Source organism: Spea bombifrons, chromosome 2 (assembly GCF_027358695.1).
Source record: "Spea bombifrons isolate aSpeBom1 chromosome 2, aSpeBom1.2.pri, whole genome shotgun sequence".
NCBI classification, from domain to species: domain Eukaryota; kingdom Metazoa; phylum Chordata; class Amphibia; order Anura; family Pelobatidae; genus Spea; species Spea bombifrons.
The window spans coordinates 136740165-136762074 of record NC_071088.1 but is presented as its reverse complement, the minus strand read 5'-3'; the positions used below and the strand labels follow the sequence as shown (position 1 = coordinate 136762074).

The window sequence follows — 21910 nt, the reverse complement described above, 5'->3', positions numbered from 1 at the left end:
AATTCACCAAAATAATACAATAAATAATAATAAAAAAACAATAAAGTGCGCTAAGTGATGTCATTGTGACATCACTGGCATTAATAACATGTTCAAGAGGTCCCTAAGAGGACCTCTAACTACACATACACTGCAAAAAAATCTAAGCAACACAGAAGTGATGGTGAAAAAAGCGGCCACCTTTGACAGTGATTGGTGGCCAGATAGCTGCATGAAGAATGCCCAAATACCCCTGATATGATAGTCTGGATTGTCTGCTTTACAGAAATATATACCTTTGTGGGTATTTTTGGTTTATTTGTTTAAAGTTAGAGTTGCAATCCCACCATAACTAATGTAAAAATTCTACGGCTTTGTAAAGAATAATGTACACCTAATAGTAAGTTCCTATAAGTGCTGGGAAAGTATGGAAATTCTATGTAAATTAGATATTTCTGAAATCAGTGTCCAGAAAAAGAAAAACTACTAAACAAAAGTACCGTATTTGCTCGATTATAAGACGACCCTGATTATAAGACGACACCCCAAAATCTGAATATTAACTTAGGAAAAAAAGAAAAAGCCTGAATATAAGACGACCCTAAAGGAAAAAAGTTTTACCAGTAAATGTTAATTCATGTAAACTATTTTTTTTTAATAAAAGCTATGATTGAGAAAAATATTTTTTTTGTTTTTATTTCCTTGTATTTTCCAACCTGTCCCCCAGTTACGCACATCTGCCCCCAGGCTTCCCACTCCAATATGGCACTGTTGCCCATGATATGCCTTTTAACCCTCTATATGCCACTGTGCCCCATGGTATGCCTTTTGACCCCCTATGTGCCACTCTGCCTCCAGAAATGCCTTATACCCCTATATCCCATTCTGGCATTTAGGGGGTTAAAATGCATATTATGGGGCAGAGTGGCATATAGGGAGGTATAAGGCATTCCAGGAGGCAGAGTGGCATTAAGGGAGTTAAAAGGCATTATATAGAGCACTCTGCCTCCAGAAATGCCTTATACCCTATATGCGACTCTGGCATTTAGGGGGTTTTAAGGCATATTACGGGGCAGAGTGGCATATAGGGAGGTATAAGGCATTTCAGGAGGCAGAGTGCTCTATTAAATGCCCCCTTAACGCCACTCTGCCTCCTGAAATGCCTTATACCTCCCTATATGCCACTCTGCCCCATAATATGCCTTTTAACCCCCTAAATGCCAGAGTGGCATATAGGGGTATAAGGCATTCCAGAAATGCCCTATGCCCCCATTTAACACACACACACACACACTTACTTACCGGTGCTTCCAATTCCCTGCTGTATTGCTGGGGCAGCGGGTTGACGTCTCCTTCCGCTGCAGCCGGAAGGAGGTGGAGTTGGCAACGGCGGTTTGTCTGCGTCCGTCGCGCAGACAACCCCCGCTGCTAGCCACACCTCCTTCCGGCTGGATCGCGTAGACGTCAACCCGTTGCCCCGGCAATACAGCAGGAAGCACCGGTAAGTGTGTGTGTGTGTGTGGGGGGGTGTTAAATTGGGGGGGAGACAGGAGGATCCAGGTCCCCTGTAGCGGTGTGGGGGATCTGGATCTTAGTCTCATAATCAGACTTCTATTTGAGGTCTGATTAGAAGACGAGGGGTATTTTTCAGAGCATTTGCTCTGAAAAAACCTCCTCTTATAATCGAGCAAATACGGTATATATTTTTTGAAAATTTTACTAAGGGCATTTTAACACTTTTGATTTAACCATTTAACCCATTCTATCCAAACACAGTAATTCAGTAAACAATGAAGTCAAGTACGACCCAAGGGTACAGAAAGTTGAACAAGCCAAGGTCAGGATTCCTGAGAACAACATTCAAAAACAAAGCCAAGGTCAAACACGGATAACGGTAATATATAAACACGCTGTTGCCGAGGTGGAGGGGGGGTCTCCTCCTCCGTGGTGGCTGTTGCCGTGGGGTGGGAACAGACTGCAGGTGAGTAACAGGTACGTGAAATTACTAAAACAACTTGTGATTTGTATTTGGGTAGGGCATGTGTCTTTGGCACCGTGGGTTCAAAACTGAAGCAATTTTGCTATTTTTGTCAGTTCAGCGATTATTCTCTTTTCCTGTGAATAGTGTATCCATGTAAACTATGTATTGTTTTTTAAAGGAGAGATAGAGCTTTCTTTTGATACCATAGTTGGATGGTTAACTGAAAATTTAGAATGAGAAATTTAGTAAAAACTAGCAAAAATTAGAAAAAAAAAACCAGCAATTTTTTTTAAAAATTTTCCCTCTGAATCCTCTCAAAATTAGGTAAAGTGATGGAAAATCCCCTCCGAGTTTATCAATTCGGGTGTCCTGATTTCATAAATACCTAATTCATATAGATTTTCCATACTTTTCCAGCACTTATAGGGAACATACTATTCAGACTTGCATAGAGATTGCAGCTCCTGTGCCTCATCAGAGGACAGGATATCCCCTGCAGTGACGCAACCCGGAAGGGAATGCCCAATTTAAAAATGTAACAGCTTTCTGGCTTTCATGCGGGAAGCTGTTACGTCAGATTGAACAGCAGAAAGCCAGCGGTGCCGGCTTTTGCTGTCGGGGAAGTCCTGATCTCCCGTGCAGCGGCAGGCATGTGTCCCTGCCACTGCAAGAAGGGCAGGACGTACAGGGGATTCTTGGGATGCGTTTTGGTACATCCATAGGGGACTAAAGGGGTTAAAGAAAAAATACACATTAGTGGAATGGTAAAACAATATTTTATCTAATAAACAGGTATACATGTATTTTAACATTTTTGGAATCTATTATGCAGTTAGCATATGTTTATAAATAAACAGAACCTTGAAAAACCAATAGAAATTTTAAGGTCCCCCTGTTTGTTCATAATGCACCTTACTTATAGAAACACCACTCTACTCCCCCAGATATGCCACTCAGCCCCCCTGACTTACCAATGCTTCCCCATACTCCCTGGTGGCTGCTGCTCACCACTTCTGCCAGGGCTTTTACGACTGAGCCCTGGAAGGTCAGGTCACGCCAGCTCTCCGTCATAGAAGCCCCAGCAGAAGTGCTCGCAGCAGCGAGGGTTGTCTGTGCGCATTACACAGATGTTCACCGGCTGCCAGAGAGGAGGATCCAGGTCCCCTGCAGCACTGTGGGGGGAATCCTCTCTGGCAGCTGGTTTGGATCTAGGAACCAGAAAATGGCAGGAGAACTTGTGGCAAGAAGACAGTGACACAAGCCGGAAGTTCACTTGAAGATAGGAGAGCCTTAGCAAGGTCTTTCTGGTCTTCCTACTCCCCCTGCTGGCTGATTGCAATCTGCAATCCAGTGCTATGGAGCTCTGCTTGCCGATCGTATTGTAATCAGCACAACCAGATCAGGAGGAGAGGAAAATTAAAATGTATGCAAGATCCCCAAAAGGATCTTGAGCCAAACTGTACTGGAAACAGTGCAAAACATTTAAATAATAATGTAAATAACCTTTACTATAAGTAAAAAAGTACTGTGTTTGCTCGATTATAAGACAAGGTTTTGTTCAGAGCAAATGCTTTGAAAAATATCCATCGTTTTATATACGAGGTTGTCTTCTAATCAGACCTCAAATAGAGGTCTGATTACAAGACTAAGATCCAGATCCCCCGCAGTGCTGCAGGGGACCTGGATCCTCCTAACTCTGGCAGCCTCTGCTGCTGCCGGCACTTCCTCTGGGGGCTTCTATGACGGAGCGCCGGCATCACGTATATGGGTGTAAACGGCATATATAGGAGGCAGAGTGGCAAATAGGGGGTTAAAAGGCATATCTGGGACAGACTGGATTATTAGGGAGGTGGGGTGACATAGGGTATACAGGCTTTTTCTTTTTTTTCCCTAAATTAATATTCAAATTGGGGGGGGCAAATACGTTATAAATCGCTTCCCCCCTAAATTGATGATTTCTTTGATTTTGATTACATTTATTTTAAAGACATTTTTTAACATGAAATAGAGCTTAGTAATTGAGGCTGTATATTCATGCAATATTTACATTTTTGGTAAACTAATTCATTTAATTTTCCAAGATGAGATAACATGCAGATTATGAATAAACAATAGAGCGAAGATGAGTGAGCTGCAGAAGTTTTTCATGTGGAATAGTTTTGCTATATAATGTTATAGTTTTAGTTTTAAGTGGTTTTCCAAATATGAGTGATTAACCTATTAACCCTTTCACGTCAAAGCCGGTACATGTACGGGCTCACGATACAATCTGTGACTTTGTAGCATCCACGGAAGCTGGAGGCTGGCCGTGGATCATTGGAGAAAAGCCACCACCGAACCAATCATCAAAGATGCCCATGTGCTATTTTGGGTATCTTTGAAGCCGGCCAATGCAATTCACCCCATCAAACCATATATTTTTGAAAACTAGACACATTTCAAGGCTTAAATGAACCGCTTGCACTGTTTACATACCTGTGTGTTTCCCATTAAATCGAGTTCCTGATTTTATCCTAAAGCATTTAGTCTCGGCTGATGTTTCTTGATGTGAAGGTGTTAGCTGTTTGTATTCTGACATCGGCCGATAATAAATGAGGGGTCCTGTGGTTGGGGTAGTGGAGGAAGCCGACTTTTGTGGATATACCCATTTGGGGTACCAAGATCTGTTACACCCCTCCAATAGGGATTTCAATGTTTTGAATTCACTCCCTCATCCCAATAGGGTTAAATTAACCCTCCGTCCTACTGCGCCTCCTAAATATTTTTTTTAAACATTATTTAACCCCCTATCCCCGCTAACCCTATTCTTTAATTGCCCCATACGCAGGGTGGGTGAAGAGGAGAGTGATCTTTACCTTCCCTTGGAGGGCCCATGTTTTTTTAAATGTATTTTTTTATTTGCGGGGTAATTTCGAGTTTCTGGTGAGGGCATATGACTTCATTTTTGTATGTACTCACAAACAACTTGCAGATCAGTGAATTGCCTTATGAGCATTAGCATGCAAGTGCAAGTTAAGGCTGGTCAAATTGTGACTTCACATGTCCTTGTCTGAACTCTGCAAAATTACCCCCGCTACGTTCATATGTAATGAATTGAGTTTCTTAGTAAGTCTACCCAAACGTATACATTGGCTTTGTCACATGCCTGCATGTGGTCGCTAGGGTTTGGTGATCACGTGCTTCTGGTGGGGCAAGGATTGGTTCATCCACTGTGCACCAGCGGTGTGCTGCTTTATTTCCAATAGAACATATATACCGTATTTGCTTGATTATAAGACGACCCCCCAAAATCTGAAAAAAAAGAAAAAGCCTGAATATAAGACGACCCTATAGGAAAAAAGTTTTGCCAGTAAATGTTAATTCATGTAAACTATTTTTTTAATAAAAGCTATGATTGAGAAAAATATTTTGTTTTTAATTCCTTTTATTTTCCAACCTGCCCCCCAGTTATGCACATCTGCCCCCAGGCTTGTCACTCTGCCCCATAAATGCCTTAAACCCCCTATATGCCACTGTGCATATTATGGGGCAGAGTGGCATATAGGGAGGTATAAGGCATTTCAGGAGGCCGAGTGGACTATAGAGGGTTAAAAGGCATTTCTGGAGGCAAAGTGGCATTAAGGGGATTCAAAGGCATTTCATAGAGCACTCTTCCTTTAGAAATGCCTTATGCCCTCAATTTAACACTCCTCCCCAAGAAAAAAAAACTTACCAGTGCTTCTGACTCCCGGTGTGTAGCCGGGGCAGCGTGTAGACGTCTAGGCGATTCGCGTAGGCAACTTCCGCTGCAGCCGGAAGGAGGTGCGGTTAGCAGCGGGAGTTGTCTGCGTCCATCACGCAGACCTTCCCCGGCTGTCAGTGAGAATTCCCCAGTGAGGAATCGCGTAGACGTCCACACGCTGCCCCGGCTACACACCGGGGACTCCGAAGCAGTGGACAGGAGGAGCGAGACAGGAGGATCCAGGTCCCCTGCAGCTGCGGGGGATCTGGATCTTAGTCTCATAGTCAGACCTATTTGAGGTCTGATTATAAGACAACTCTGATTATAAGACGAGGGGTATTTTTCAGAGCATTTGCTCTGAATAAAACCTTGTCTTATAATCGAGCAAATACGGTACTACTTAGTCATGGTCATTGAAACCACATTCTGTATGGATGTAAAATGGTTAACAAAAGAAAATTGTGCAGGAAAAGGGAGAATCACAATTGGATAAACATGGCAAAAAAGCTTCAGTTTTTATGGTGTGTGTATGTGTGTATATATATATATATATATACATAATTACTCATGTTAAATGGAGGATTTTTGTACATGTTCAAATTTGTGATTTTCAAAAACTTGTATTTAATTTGATTAGAGATAATTTGAATATAATATTCCTAATATGTGGTTTGGTGATTTGCTTATTTTTCCCCTGACGTTTTACATGTTGTCTCTTATGCCTTATGTGCTATTACAGACATTACACTATCAGGTTGTTAATTTAAAATAGAGCTTGTTCCTGTCATTGTCCCTTCCCTCCCCTTCGTGTCTCATGTGGTTATGCTCCTCTATCGAGAAACACAACCATTAAAAACAAAACCTGTTATTCTGATGACTAATTACAGTGGAGGAGCAATGAGGTAATTATCAGCTAAAAGAAAGTCTGCTTTAGAGGTGCTTTCATTTTTAAAAAAAGTTTCTGCAGGTTTATTTCAGGAAATGGAGACTGGACTTTGTTGCAATTGAAAATGTTATAGCCAGTCTGAGACATTTGGTTTATTTTTCTAACAAGCTATTTATCCTGCATAAAATTTAACATCAAAGTAATATAATCAGTAAAACACTGTTTAATCATGATCAAAGGGGTATGTTATTGAATTCATTTTGGAATAATATCTTTGTAAAAGCTTTATTTGCATTAATTTTCAGGTCCATTTATTACATTCTACATATCAGCTGCAATGTAATGGCTCAAAGTAATTGCATTTGAGAAGATGAAAAAGTTTTAAGATGATGGTTTTGCCATACCATACACCACAGTGACATCACTGGGCTCCTCGTAAAGTAATTTATTTTTTTTCCTTTTTCTTTAATAATTAATTTTAAACATATTTTTTATTTGTATAAGAGGTTACGTGTGAGGTGCTTGGTACTAGGTTTATTGGTTTGGGGATTTCCTTTCATAGGCGTTGGTGCTGTCACCACTGGAAACAATGCCTACAGTAGAGACTCAGCAGTGTTCGACAATATCGTTGAGATATCCATCCTAATCACTATGTAAAAATATAAAGGTATTTTTAAAAATATAAAATAGATTATACATTTTAAATGAATTAAAATTAATTATACAGACTTTAGGGATGTCGCCATGACATCATCACGAATACAGTCCTAGAAGAGAGATCTGTGGGATATCAAAGGGATATCAAGGGATATCATGTTGCACTGCTCTGTGGTAAAACCAGTTGAAAAAAGTTGAGTTGAAACAAATAATAAAAAATATATACATGCACACAGGCAAACGTTTTTGGGATGCAGACATAACACTCAGATTAGGTACTGTGGTAAAGTGTATGGGAGAGTGGTTGATGGGATATATATCTCACCTGGTTACCTCAGCCAGGCATGGTAGCAAACCCAGGTGCTCTCAGGTGAGGCTTCCTAAGCTCGTTACTGGGGAGGAAGCCTTAAAAGAGAGGGCTGTTAGGTTTGCAAAAAGAGGGAGAACCTGAATGGAGGAGCAGCTACAGCCAGAGCTGCAGCCCACCAGGTATGAAGCTTTACCCCATACAAAACTGGTTACTTTGCTTTGCGTCAGACCTTAGGCTGCTAGAGAGGTATCCTGCTGTTTAGTTAGAGCCGGACAGGCTTATAGTTTGTTTTGTTTATAAGGTGCTCTGTGACTACAACATCTAAATAAACGCGCTTTTACGTTGGAAACCTGTGTGAAACTGTCATTGCCGCCCCATGCGTGAGCTGTCCCCTACAATTGGTGGAGAATGCGGGCACAGTTGTGCTAGGAGCAACGGCAGGACAAAACACAGCATCTGAATTTTGTGGACATTTAAAGGGCCGGAAGCATATGTCCTGAGTGAAGGCTGCAGCACTGTAAGGCCCATCCGGCACAATGGAGGAAGTGATAAAGCAGCTGATACAGGCTAACCTGAGACATGAGCAGGCCTTGGAACAGCAACGGAAGTTTCATGCAGAGGCTTTTCACGCCCAGCAACATGCGCAACAGCAGACTATGGCCCAACAACAGGAAACGAATCGCCTGTTAATGGAGCAGATTGCTGCGCTCAGAGAGACTGTTGTGGCTCAGCCCCAACAAGTGGAGGCAAGCCCCCTTGAGACTGTTAACGTGAGGAGGGCCGTTCAGCGGGGCTTACAAAAAATGACACCCGACGACGACGTTGAGGCATACCTCACTGTATTCGAGAGAGTGGCGGAGAGAGAGAGACTGCCAGTTGCAGAGTGGGCAGAAGTGATTGCACCCTTCCTGACTGGTGAACCGCAAAAGGCCTACTATGACCTCGGGGAGCAGGATGTCCGGGACTTTACAAAACTAAAAATGGAGATCCTTGCTCGCCTGGGTGTTACGCCCGCTGTTCGGGCCAAGAGAGTCCACTGTTGGAAATACACCATGGACAAGCCTGCCAGGTCCCAGATGTATGATCTGATTCATCTTGTACGCAAGTGGCTGGAACCAGAATCCACTACACCAGCCCAGATTGTGGAAAAGGTGGTAGTGGACCACTACCTCCGCGCCCTCCCGGCGGAGCTACAACGGTGGGTTGGGCATGGAGACCCCAGAACTGCTGAGCAGCTTGTCAACATGGTGGAAAGGTTCATAGCAACCGAGGACTTCCTGCGGCACCAGCACCTTCCAAGACGGTCAGACCCGCGACATCTTTGGGTAAGAGAGTTCCAGCTGGAGGTGTATGGAAAAATGTGAGAGAGAGCAGGGCTCTAGAGTTTGGGCAAGGGCAAAAGACTGATCCTGAACCCCTGGGACCCCACAATCCTAGAAAGGGCTCCCTACTAAGGAGGCCAGGGACCCCCCAGGGCTGGAGGTGCCATGAGTGGGGACACATAGCCGCCTATTGCCCTCTTAACTCAGAGCCCATGGTGTGTGACGCTAGTCGGCGTCCGTCCCTGTTTGCAGAACCTGTTTGTGCAGCCATTCCAGAATCAGAGACTGAGCCGCATTTTTGTATGGTGAAGATAGGGGACTGCTCCGTGAAGGCACTTTTGGACTCGGGTAGCCTGGTGACTTTGGTTCGGGCTGGCCTTGTGACTATGGACTATGTGCCGAACAAGCACATAAGAGTGCTATGCATCCACGGGGATATTGTAGCTTACCCTGTGGCCCCCATTAAGTTGGTGACCCCATCTGGAACTGTGACCTACGAAGTCGGAGTTGTAAAAAGACTTATGCATGCGGTTATTTTAGGCCGCGATTTCCCCTTGTTCTGGGAGTTGTGGAGAAGGGGGAACGTTTCTGCAGCTGGGGAACAAACTCCGGCAGAGTCTGTACCCCTCCCTGTAAATAATGGGTCAGGTGAGACGGCCATTGGGAACAATGATACCAGTAAGGGGCATGATGAAAAGGATCTAGGCCCACCTGAAATGTATAGTGAAGATTCTTTCCCCTTGCAGGTGTTAGCTGGGGAGGAAGAAGAAGAAACTTCCCTACCCGGCCAACAGGTCTTAGATTTAGAAATGTCTCGGGGTAACTTCGGGACCGAGCAAGTGAGAGACCCCACTCTGGGAACTGCACGGGCAAATGTCACGGTAGTAAATGGGGTACCACAGGAACCCGAAGCTGACCAGAAATTTCCGCATTTTGCCATGAATGGGGATCTAGTGTACCGGGTCACCAAAGTTAACAAGGAAATTGTGGAACAGCTTCTGGTGCCAAAACCATACCGACACCTGGTGCTGGACATAGCCCATAACCATGTGTTTGGGGGGCACTTGGGGACTAATAAAACACAAGAGAGGGTCCTCCAAAGGTTTTATTGGCCTGGGGTATATGAAGAAGTAAAAAGGTATTGTGAGTCATGCCCCACATGCCAGAAGAGTGCCCCAACACCACACTTCCGTAGCCCCTTGGTGCCACTTCCCATCATTGAAGTACCATTTGAGAGAGTTGCCATGGATTTGGTAGGGCCCATTGTCAAATCTGCTAGGGGACACCAATACATTTTGGTTGTCTTGGATTATGCTACCCGGTACCCAGAGGCGGTACCCTTAAGAAACATGGCCTCCAAAAATATTGCTAGGGAGTTGTTTTACATGTTCTCTCGCACGGGGATCCCTAAAGAAATTCTTACTGACCAGGGTACGCCCTTTATGTCACGGGTCATGAAAGACCTGTGTAAGTTGTTTAAAATCACTCACCTCCGTACCTCAGTGTACCACCCTCAAACAGACGGGTTAGTGGAGAGGTTTAACAAAACCCTAAAGCATATGCTAAAAAAGGTGGTAGAAAGGGATGGTCGGGATTGGGACTGTCTATTACCCTACCTCATGTTCTCTATCCGGGAGGTGCCCCAAGCGTCTACAGGGTTTTCCCCCTTTGAGTTAGTCTATGGCCGACATCCACGGGGTTTGTTAGATATTGCCAAAGAAACTTGGGAGACCGAGGCCACCCCATATAAGAGTGTTATTGAACATGTGGCTCAGATGCAGGAGCGAATAGCGACGGTGATGCCTATAGTTAAAACGCATCTGCAAAGAGCGCAGGAGGCCCAGAGCAGAATTTATAACAGATCTGCCAGGTTGAGGGCCTTTAATCCTGGGGACAGGGTCCTGGTTTTAGTGCCCACCGTCGAAAGTAAGTTTTTAGCCAAGTGGCAGGGTCCCTATGAGGTTGTAGAGAAGATGAGTGAGGTGAACTACAAGGTCCATCAACCGGGCAGGAGAAAACCCTTCCAGGTTTACCACGTAAACCTGATCAAGCCGTGGAAAGAGCGGGAGTCTTTGGGGGCGACCCAGGCAGGGGTCAAAGAAGTGGGGCAACCAGTTCCCCCAGTAACAATAGGAGAGGCACTGTCAGTGCCCCAGAAGCAGGAGGTGAGGGAGTTCCTGCAGGAAAACAGACGCAAGATTTCGGACCTACCGGGCCGTACCCACCTCATAAAACACCATATTAAAACTGAGCCTCACAGTAAAGTGAACCTGAAGCCATACAGGATACCAGAAGCCCGTAGAGAGGCGGTATCCACGGAGGTCAGGCGCATGCGTGAATTAGGTGTTATTGAGGAATCTACTAGTGAATGGTCAAGCCCCATAGTGCTAATCCCAAAGCCCAACGGGACGTGGAGGTTCTGTAATGACTTCAGGAGATTAAATGAGGTCTCAAAGTTTGATGCGTACCCCATGCCCCGAGTGGATGAACTGGTTGAGAGGCTTGGGAAGGCAAGGTACATTACAACACTTGACCTTACAAAGGGCTATTGGCAGATACCGTTAACTGAGGAGGCTAAAGAGAAGACTGCCTTTTCCACTCCAGAGGGCCTGTTCCAGTATGTTGTGATGCCATTTGGGTTACATGGGGCCCCTGCTACCTTTCAGAGGCTGATGGATCTGATTTTGAGACCACATCGTGATTATGCCGCTGCTTACCTGGACGATGTGGTAATTTTTTCGTCTGACTGGAAAAGTCACCTCGGTAAGGTACAGGGCGTGTTAGACTCCATTAGTGATGCAGGCCTAACCATAAACCCTGAAAAATGTGCAGTGGGTCTGGAGGAAGCAAGATACCTGGGTTATATCATTGGTAGGGGGCTGGTTAAACCCCAGATCAATAAGATTGAGGCGATACAGAACTGGCCTAGGCCAGTAACAAAGAAACAAGTGAGGGCTTTCCTTGGCATAACCGGGTACTACCGTCGGTTCGTGCCCAATTTTGCCTCCATGGCCACACCATTGACAGACTTAACAAAGGGTGGTAAGTCAGTGATGGTAAAGTGGAACCCCGAGGCAGAAAGGGCTTTTCAGAGTCTGAAGTCTGCCCTGTGTGACCAGCCAGTGCTCGTTTCCCCTGATTTTAGGAAACCGTTTCTGGTTCAGACAGACGCGTCTGCTAGAGGTTTGGGGGCAGTTTTGTCACAAGTGGTTAATGGGGAAGAACACCCAGTGCTGTTCTTGAGTAGGAAACTGACCCCAGCCGAGGAAAATTATGCCATAGTGGAAAGGGAGTGTCTCGCCATCAAGTGGGCGTTGGAGTCTCTGAGATATTATCTCCTGGGCAGGGAATTCGTGTTGGTGACTGACCATGCTCCTCTGGCATGGATGAAACAGAATAAGGAGAGGAATGCAAGAGTGACCAGATGGTTTCTCTCCTTGCAAAATTTTAGATTTACAGTGGAGCATAGACCAGGGAAGTTACATGGGAATGCGGATGCGTTGTCCAGGGTGTACTGTATGGTTGCTGACGCTGTCCAGACCTCTGGTCTGGAGTCGACGGGGGGGATATGTGGTAAAGTGTATGGGAGAGTGGTTGATGGGATATATATCTCACCTGGTTACCTCAGCCAGGCATGGTAGCAAACCCAGGTGCTCTCAGGTGAGGCTTCCTAAGCTCGTTACTGGGGAGGAAGCCTTAAAAGAGAGGGCTGTTAGGTTTGCAAAAAGAGGGAGAACCTGAATGGAGGAGCAGCTACAGCCAGAGCTGCAGCCCACCAGGTATGAAGCTTTACCCCATACAAAACTGGTTACTTTGCTTTGCGTCAGACCTTAGGCTGCTAGAGAGGTATCCTGCTGTTTAGTTAGAGCCGGACAGGCTTATAGTTTGTTTTGTTTATAAGGTGCTCTGTGACTACAACATCTAAATAAACGCGCTTTTACGTTGGAAACCTGTGTGAAACTGTCATTGCCGCCCCATGCGTGAGCTGTCCCCTACAGTACCTTAACACTTTCTAGGTGCTGGAGTTTCCCGGCTTTTGTGGATGCACACAGGCTTAATGCTTCTTCTTGCCACAGTAGGGGCCCAGGTCCTCTCGTTGTCTGAGTTGCTTTTTATCTTCAGAAAGACGTATAGTGCCTATTGCGTAGACTTCACCTAGGGAGGTTGAGAAGACTTACGGAAAATGGGGCAGAAAGCAGACAAAGGATGCCAGTGACATCTAACCTGCCTTTCTCTAAGGAAAAAATCGATAATACCCCCAAATGCGATTACTGTATTGGCTCGGATATAGGCCGCACCCGAATATAGGCCGCACCCTAAAAGTTAGGTGCTTTTTTAAAGAAAAAAGTTTCTGCCCCCCCAAGATATGCTGCCACTCTGTCCCGAAGATGTACCCCCTGCGAGATATGCTGCCACTCTATCCCTCCTCCGAGATATGCTGCCACTCTATCCCTCCCGAGATATGCTGCCACTCTACCCCCCCGAGATATGCTGCCACTCTACCCCCCCCCCCGAGATATGCTGCCACTCTGTCCCCAAGATGTCCCCCCCCCCCACCAGACTTACCGGTGCAGACTCCACGGGATCTTGCGTGGCCGGCGGGGGACAGCTAAGCATAACGCGTATTCAACTTCCGCCGTGGGAAAAAAGTGTGGCCTATATTCGGGCCAATACGGTATTTCAAGAACAGGGGCAGATCTTTTGCAGCAATCTCGTCTTTTAGTCATTTGGAAAGTTCATTGGATCTAGCTATTCATTATTTAATTTAGCCTCTGCAGCCAGAGTCTGGAAATCATTAGCATAAAAGGTTCTTGGGTTTTTCAACCTACTTCTTCTCTATAGTCAAACCCACAATTGTAAAGAATGCAGTCTTCAGCAGATATACAAGCATTTGAGAGCTCCAAAGCAGCATTTGCTAAAGCTCCTATTTTGATTCCCCCTTACCCCGCTCTACTTTTTCTGTTGAAGGTCAATAGGTCGTAGACAGGTCTAGGCGTCCTATCTCAACACCCTACTCTAGGAGTCTTTAACACTCCTTTTCTAAAAAAATTTCCTCAGCGGAGTGTAGTTATGAGATTGGGGATAGAGCGTTACTGGCTATAATCCTAGCACTCCAAGAAAGGAGACACTCGAGGGCACTAGTGTATCCATTTTAATTCTCACTGACCATGAGAACTTAACCTATCTCTCTGAAGCCAAGCGTTTGTCTCCAGGTGGGCCCTCTTCCTGTCTTGTTTTAATTATATAGTCTTGTATCTTCCCAAGAATATAAGGCTGATGCCCTGTCTTGCCAATTCTCCACATTGTCTAAAGAGGCGTGCACACCTGATCTTCTGCCTGATCATATCCTGGCCACTATATGTACTAACTAAAGAGACTTTGGCTACGAACCCACTGCTCATCCTAAGAAACCTAACTGTAAATGTTTGGTACCAGAGAACCTCTGGGCCAAATTACTGTGAACCTATCATAATAAGAAAGCTGCTGGTCACGCCAACTAAAATCAGATGCTATTGCCCATCTGTACACAAACAATTAGGGCGCAGAACATAGAAGGGAAAAAATAAGAGTGCAATATTTCAATAAAACACTAGGTGGGGTAGTGTAAAGAGTAAGATCCACTCACCAACGAATTGACAATATCAAGCCCAACCAAAAGTATCAGTGTAAAATCTGTTTAAAAGCTTCGTAAAATCTGGAAAACAGATACATATGGCACAGTATCGATCTCTGTGCACATAAGCCTGAAATGTCCCACCAATATCCTGAGTAGTCTAATAAAAACTGAATGCAAACGAAAAAAAAACTCTTGTTCTTCTCAACGCGTTTCGCTAATGGCTTCCTCAGGAGAAGTGAAGAGATGATCGGTGGAACTCCTTCAACCTACAGTCACAGGTGAATGCCCCCGAACACGTCTATCTCTGGGTTTTATTGAATACATCCAAAGGTCATACTGTCATCCTTATGGTCGTCTACTGTTTCTCAAAAATGTCTAATTGCACACCTCTCAAGAAATTGCCATCAGCAATATTGAGCTGGTCTCAATATTTTCCTGTGAGGTCATTTGTCTTAGTTTACCCAAGGATAGTCTCGGTGTTACTTTTGTTGCCAGATGGAAATTTGACTATCCTTCTCCTCAGCCTACCATCCGCAGCCCAATGGTCTCTTTGGCTTTGTTTTTGTACTACAATCCTGGACTGTGATATTATTTTTATTTGTATAATAAAGGCGTGATTTTACCACACTTCTTGTATTCCTATGTTTTTTTGTTCCTGACAGAAGTGTCACAAGGAAGCCATTGACACAGTTTGTATATTAATCCTTGTACATGACTGTTGACATTACTTTGTCCTGTAATGACTCAATCAACAGTAGCCAATAGGGACCATGCATCTGCCCAGAACTTAAAAAATAAGTTTATAGTCCAAGATCATCCTCTCTGGCTTCATGTAGTTGACCTTTGTATCTGAAGTTATAATAATGTCCTTGCACTTCTGGATGATTGCTTTCGCTGACTAGTGCAAAAGTCTTTTATGTCATCCATGTAGTTGATCTTGTTTTTTCCTGTGCCCCGACTGGGTATTCCCACCAAGCTGTGCTTCCTTCTGCTGAGACACCAGCGGTTAACCTCTTCGGGGTGATGCCGCTGCACCGGAGCTGCATTGGCGCTAGCCATAGCTTAGCATATTCAGCGCATGTTTTGTCCTAAGAAGGACAGCAAGTATTTACAGCAGCCCACCACAAGCGTTACACAGTTTATTTGGAGATCAGGAGTATTGTAACGGGTTCACCAAGAGAGCTGTAGTAACTCCCAGGGATCACCCACATGTATCCTCCTGTTGTCCCCGGAATCACTTCCAGCACCTGCCAGCATGCGCATCTTGGAACCCTGGTATGTGTACCCAATAAGTAGACACAACTACCTTGAATTGAGTACAGCAGGAATGAACATTTTATTGTTGTAAAACATAGACTCATATAGCCACATAACTTCATTAACATAAAATTGATAAACAGGTACATGTAGACAACCCAACCTTTAATCCCCTTTAGCTACTGAATCTCCACCTGGCAGCAATCCTGTTATGGGATTAGTTCACACAATGGAGTTCCTGACTGTTTGGCAGCCAGGCTGGAGCCATCTCTGAATACCTTGGGGCCTTGTATGACAGGTCATTCTGCCACAAGTATAATCCTATCCAGACTTAATGCCGCCTGGACTGTTTAAAATGACGCCCCCCCAGCATGGGGGGGGTCGCATTTTAAACTTCGCTGACGGCATTATCTACCCTTACCCCCCCCCTTTGTCTCTCTCCTCCGCTTAAAAAAAAAAAAGCGCGGGGGGGGCATGGCTTGCCTTGCTTGGTGATGGCTGCTTAGGACCTTAGCTCCACAGCAGACCCCAGAAAATCCGCAACCATCCGACATTAGGATTCGCCATGGGTCGTGTGAAACGTCCCTCACAGCAACCCGAAGCCCCAGACTCTCAACCCAGATCATCTGGACACTCTCTGAGGCATTATTTCCAGACCCCCGCGGTCCTGGACACTCAGCCACCTTCGCCCAACATGGCGCCCTCGCCGACCAGTACTTCCTCATCAGATGAACAACCACCCGTCCCGACTGCGAATGAGCCTACTCCATCGGCCGCAGCTTTACAGGAGATGTTTCGCTCGCTCCCTACGAAGGCTGACTTTAGCACCCTCATCTCTGAAATGAAGCATGTGCTCCACGAAGAGGTAGCTGCGCTGCGCGCGGATATCATGGGGATTGACCAACGCACCACTCACCCTGAATCCTCGTTCGAAGCTGCCTCGATTCAACTGGCGGAATTGCGACAGACTACAGCACGCCTAACCTCTGTGACAACGGACTTACTCCGCTTGGTGGAAGATCTGGAAAACCGAGGTAGACGTCACAATGTGCGTGTTAGAGGCCTTAGGGAACCAGACGGCCCTGATGATCTTCGGGCCTTCCTGGGCCGCTTCTTCAATTTTGTTTTGGGCCGGGCTCATGACACCACCATCCGGTTAGACAGAGCACACCGGGCCCTGCGACCACGCGGCGGACCCTCGGACCCCCTGCGCGATGTCATATGTTGCTTACAGGACTTTCAGTTAAAAGAGGAGATTATGGCAAAGGCGCGAAATTCCCGGTCATTTGAGTTTGAAGGCCAAGTGCTTACGCTCTTCCAAGATCTCTCCGCCATGACTTTGTGCAACAGGAGGGCGTTGAAACCACTAACATCCCTACTTCGTGAACGGGGCATCCGCTACAGGTGGGGTTCCCATTTCAACTGGTTGTTCCCTATGAGGGTGCAACGTATATAGTGAGGCAACCTGAAGACGTGGCCTTAGTGGCTAGATCACTAGGTCTCCCGACTCCACACGTGGAAAACTGCAGGTCACCGCATTGAACCCCCGTGTGCTTCCGTCACCCGAGACCTAGACGTATGGGTGATCTGAGGATCCCTGATGCCATAGTCCTTGTTTTAACACCTGTTGCCTGACCTCTCAGTTGGCGTTTGCTGGGCTCGCGCACGCACTCACACATTGGGGACCCATATATCAATGTCTATACGCCTATATATGTACCCTTTTCTTTCTTTCTTTATTTCCTTATTTATATGTCTATATATATATATATATATATATATATATATATATATATATATATATGTTTTATTTTATATATATATATTTATATGTTTTTATGTTTTGTTTTAATATGTTATTTTGACAACCCACTTTGGCTGCTCTATGAGCCCTCGGCTCACGCTTATCATTCTCCTTACCCCAGTGCATTGTTGCCGCTCTGAACTCACATGGGCCCCTGCTCACTCCCTGTTCACACACATCTTGACCTCCCGGCACAGGTGCTCACCGGGAGTCGGGTCCTTACTGCTAGACACACGCACACATTCATACACTGGGGACCCATATATCTATGCCCATCTGCCTATCTATGTGCATGGGTTTGTGCTTTTTTTTTTTTTTTTTTTTTTTTTTTTATATATATCTATTATTTTGACAACCCACTTTGGCTGCTCCATGAGCCCTCGGCTCACGCTAATCATTCCCCTTACACCAGTGCATCGTTGCCGCTCTGAACTCACATGGGCCACTGCTCACTCCCTGTTCTCACACATCTTGACCCCCCACCATAGGTGCTCACCGAGAGTCGGGTCCTTACTGCTAGACACACGCACACATTCATATACTGAGGACCCATATATCTATGCCCATCTGCCTATGTGCGTGGGTTTGTGGTTTTTTTTTGTTTTGTTTTTTTTTTTATATATCTATGATTTTGACAACCCACTTTGGCTGTTCCATGAGCCCTCGGCTCACGCTTATCATTCCCCTTACCCCAGTGCATCGTTGACACTCTGGACTCACATGGGCTTCTGTTCGCTCCCTGTTCACACATATCTTGACCTCCCGCCACAGGTGCTCGCCGGGAGTCGGGTCCTTACTGCTAGACACACGCACACATTCATACACTGGGGACCCATATATCTATGCCCATCTGCCTATCTATGTTCATGGGTTTGTGTTTTGTTTTTTTTTCTTTTACACATGATAGCACTACATAAGCTAGGCTTGGGTCAGTACCTGTCCGTCATACGTCAGCGATTCCATAGGATGTCTATGTTTCTCTTGTTATGATCTGCACCTCGTTGTTCAACTGTTCTGATTTTATTATATATATATTTTTTTTTTTATTGGGCTAGCCTGTGATCTCTCTTTCCTTGATACGCATGCTGTTTTAATGCTCACTCATTATAATGTGTTGGATGGTCTCTCCGATAAATTGCACTGCGACGGGTACTTGCTGTGGAGCATTGCAATGTCTTGTCTCTGTTTTTTGTCTTTGCAACTCCTTGGGTCCTGGGTGTGACACACTTTAGGCGGGGCTTCCATAGTTCCCCTAGCAGAACGGGCTCTCTACAGTGCGGCTGGTCTTGGTTCCTCACTTTAGACCTACTACCCGCCCTACCCGTTATCTGCCGTTGAGTGCTCTATTCGAGCTCTTTGACACCTTCTTTGGTGTACCCTTCCCCCCCCTTTTTTTTCTTCCTCTCTTTCCTCCCCCCCTTCTCCTTCTTCCCTTCTCTTTTTCTCCTACCTTCTTGGTACTCCCCCTATTGTTGCCTTCTCTCTGGTTGCTCCCTGCTCTGGTGGCTCCTTTTGTTCAGCCCTCCCTTAGTTGTTCGTAACTGTATTGTCATGTCCCCCCCTGCCGCGCCCTTCCGTGCTTCCCCTATGGTGGTGATGAGTCTTAATGTACGAGGGCTTAACACACTGAAGGGAGATTCACATTTGTTCGGGGTACAATCCATGATCAGGTTTTCACTTTTGCCTCCATCTATTTGCCCAACCGTAAACAGTGCTCTGCGTTATAAAGTATCCTACGGACTCTGATGGAGTTCAAACAAGGTCTGCTAGGCGTTGACTTTAATATGCCCCCTGATCCCCGGATGGATACATCCTCGGGGGTTTCTTGTCTACCGCCATCTCAACTTCGGCGCTTTGCCTCCATCCTTCGCAAATATCTATTGGTGGATTGTTGGAGGGCTTTTCATCCGGAAGGGAGGGACTATACATGCTATTCTGCTCCCCATCGATCGTACTCCAGGATAGATCTTCTCTTGATGGAGTATTGTCAGGTGGGTGCGCTGACTGGTTGCACCATTAACGCTGCACAGCTGTCGGATCACGCGCCTGTTACGTTGAGCCTCCAGGCTCCACTTCACCGGCCCACCACCACGTCCTGGCGCTTAAATGAGTCTTTGCTCTCGGACGCGGAGGTAGTGAGTGACATTTCAGAGCAATTAAAGCGCTATTTTCTGGAAAACACGACTGCGGAGGTGGGACCTTCTTCAGTTTGGGAGGCTCACAAATGCATGTTTCTTATATGCAAAGCCTCTCATCTGAAACGCCTGAGAACTAGGGAGGTTTTGGACCTCTCTTCTCGCATTGCTGACTTGGAGGCCCTCCATAAACAGTCGTGCGATGAACAGGTTTATTTGGATTTGTTGGCCCATCGTCAGCGGTTGAGCACTCTACTTAACTATAAAATCATGGGCTCCTTTTTACGCACTAAAGCCCACTACTATGAGTTTGGTAATAAGAGCGGCCGGATGATCGCGCGAGCTCTGCGTGCAAGGCACCAGACGCTCTATGTTAACAAGATTAAGACCCCCAGTGGCGTAACCTCCTGTTCTCCCATCGATATAGCGGACTCTTTTTGTCGCTATTACCGCTCCCTCTTCAATCTCCCTGTGGACCCGGCGGTTCCCCGCAGGGAGTCCTTAATCCGAGACTACCTGGCTGCGCGTGTCCGTCGCAGACTCTCGGTGGAACAGTTGGAATCACTCGAGCTTGACAACACAGTGGAGGAGTAGGGGGCAGCCATGAAGTCAATGGACTCAGGGAAGGCTCCTGGCCCAGATGGGCTTCCCCTCCGTTACTATAAAGTCTTCTGGGAGCACCTGCAGGCCCCCTTCGCGTCGTTGCTCAATGAGGTGCGTGCTGACACTCCCTTCCATCCTCAATCCCTCATTGCGACGATTACTGTGCTGCCAAAGGAGGGGAGGGATCCTTTGCTCTGTCAGAGCTACAGGCCTATCTCCCTCCTCAATACGGACTTGAAGCTCTTTGCAAAGGTGCTGGCTACCAGACTGCAGTCTGTGTTGGGCACCTTAATTCACCCTGATCAGTCCGGTTTTATCATAGGTAGGGAGGGTCGTGATGGCACGTACAGGGCCTTGAACTCAATCCATTTGGCCCGGGCGACTGGTCAGAGGTTTCTCCTGTCCACGGACGATGAGAAGGCCTTTGACCGGGTTGCATGGGACTACATGTTCCAGGTGTTGCGTGCGTATGGATTCGGCCACTCGTGGCTGCAGTGGATCACCGCTTTGTATTCGGCCCCCTCGGCGCCTATCCGTTTAAATGGTGCTCTTACAGGCTCCTTCCCCATCCGTAATGGTACCAGACAGGAGTGCCCACTGTCTCCCCGCTCTTGTTTGCCATATCCTTGGAACCATTTCTGCAGTTGATTCGGAACAACCCGGACGTTCACGGTCTGAAATGTAATGACTCTTCGTACAAGGTGGCCGCTTACGCGGGCGATTTACTTTTCACTCTAGCGCAACCCCGGATTTCTCTCCCAGTTCTTCAGGAAGAACTACGTCAATACGGATCCCTCTCCAACTTTAAAATAAATACAGACAAGTCTGAAATCCTGGGTGTCTCCTTGACTCCGGATGAGGCAGGCGCAATCAAGGGGCCCTTTAGCTACAGGTGGTGTCGTAACAGCATTCAGTACTTGGGGACCTTGATTCCCTCCGATTTGCGCACGGTTTTTCGCGAGAACTTCCCTAGACTCTTGGATCGGATTCGTTGTGATCTGCGTCGATGGTCCTTTACCCATATCACCTGGCACGGCAGGGTTAGCGTGGTGAAGATGAATGTGCTCCCTCGGCTTCTTTATCTTTTTCAGACACTCCCTGTCCCCATTCGGAAGGAGTTCTTCTCTGAACTTCGATCGTTGATTGCCAACTATGTCTGGCTGGGGAAACGTCCGAGGATTCGCCACTCTGTTCTTATCAGGCCCAAAGAGAAGGGCGGGTTAGCTTTGCCTGACTTCCGCGGTTACTATCGCGCGACTCACCTGTTACGCATGCTGGAATGGCGATTCAATCCACCCGCCAAATTATGAATAGCGTTAGAACAGGCCACCGTGTCGATCCCTCTGTCTTCTAGTCTGGGTCTTCGCCCTGGTGCTCTTCAAGTGTCGAGGACTGAGAATCCCTTTGTCTGAGCTACTGTGATGGTCTGGAGGCAGAGGTGTGTGAGCGGGTCTCTAACCACTTATCCTTCCCCACTGACTCCTATAGCAGACAACCCGGACTTTGTTCCGGGACAAGAGCGGGGATTCCTGGCGTCACTAGGGAGGCGTTATGGGATCGGACTGCGCCGTTGATGATCGAACGCGCATTCCCCGACGTTGAGCTAACTCTGCTGCGACGCTTCCGATATGGTCAGGT

At 46.3% G+C, this 21910-nt stretch overlaps 1 long non-coding RNA gene across 1 annotated transcript; it reads left to right on the top strand.

The window, feature by feature from the left end:
* Positions 1–4456: 4456 nt before the first annotated feature.
* On the top strand, positions 4457–5338 carry LOC128474341 (uncharacterized). Its single transcript, XR_008346341.1, has 2 exons — positions 4457–4515; positions 5302–5338. It is a non-coding gene; the product is annotated as an uncharacterized LOC128474341 (long non-coding RNA).
* Positions 5339–21910: the final 16572 nt, after the last annotated feature.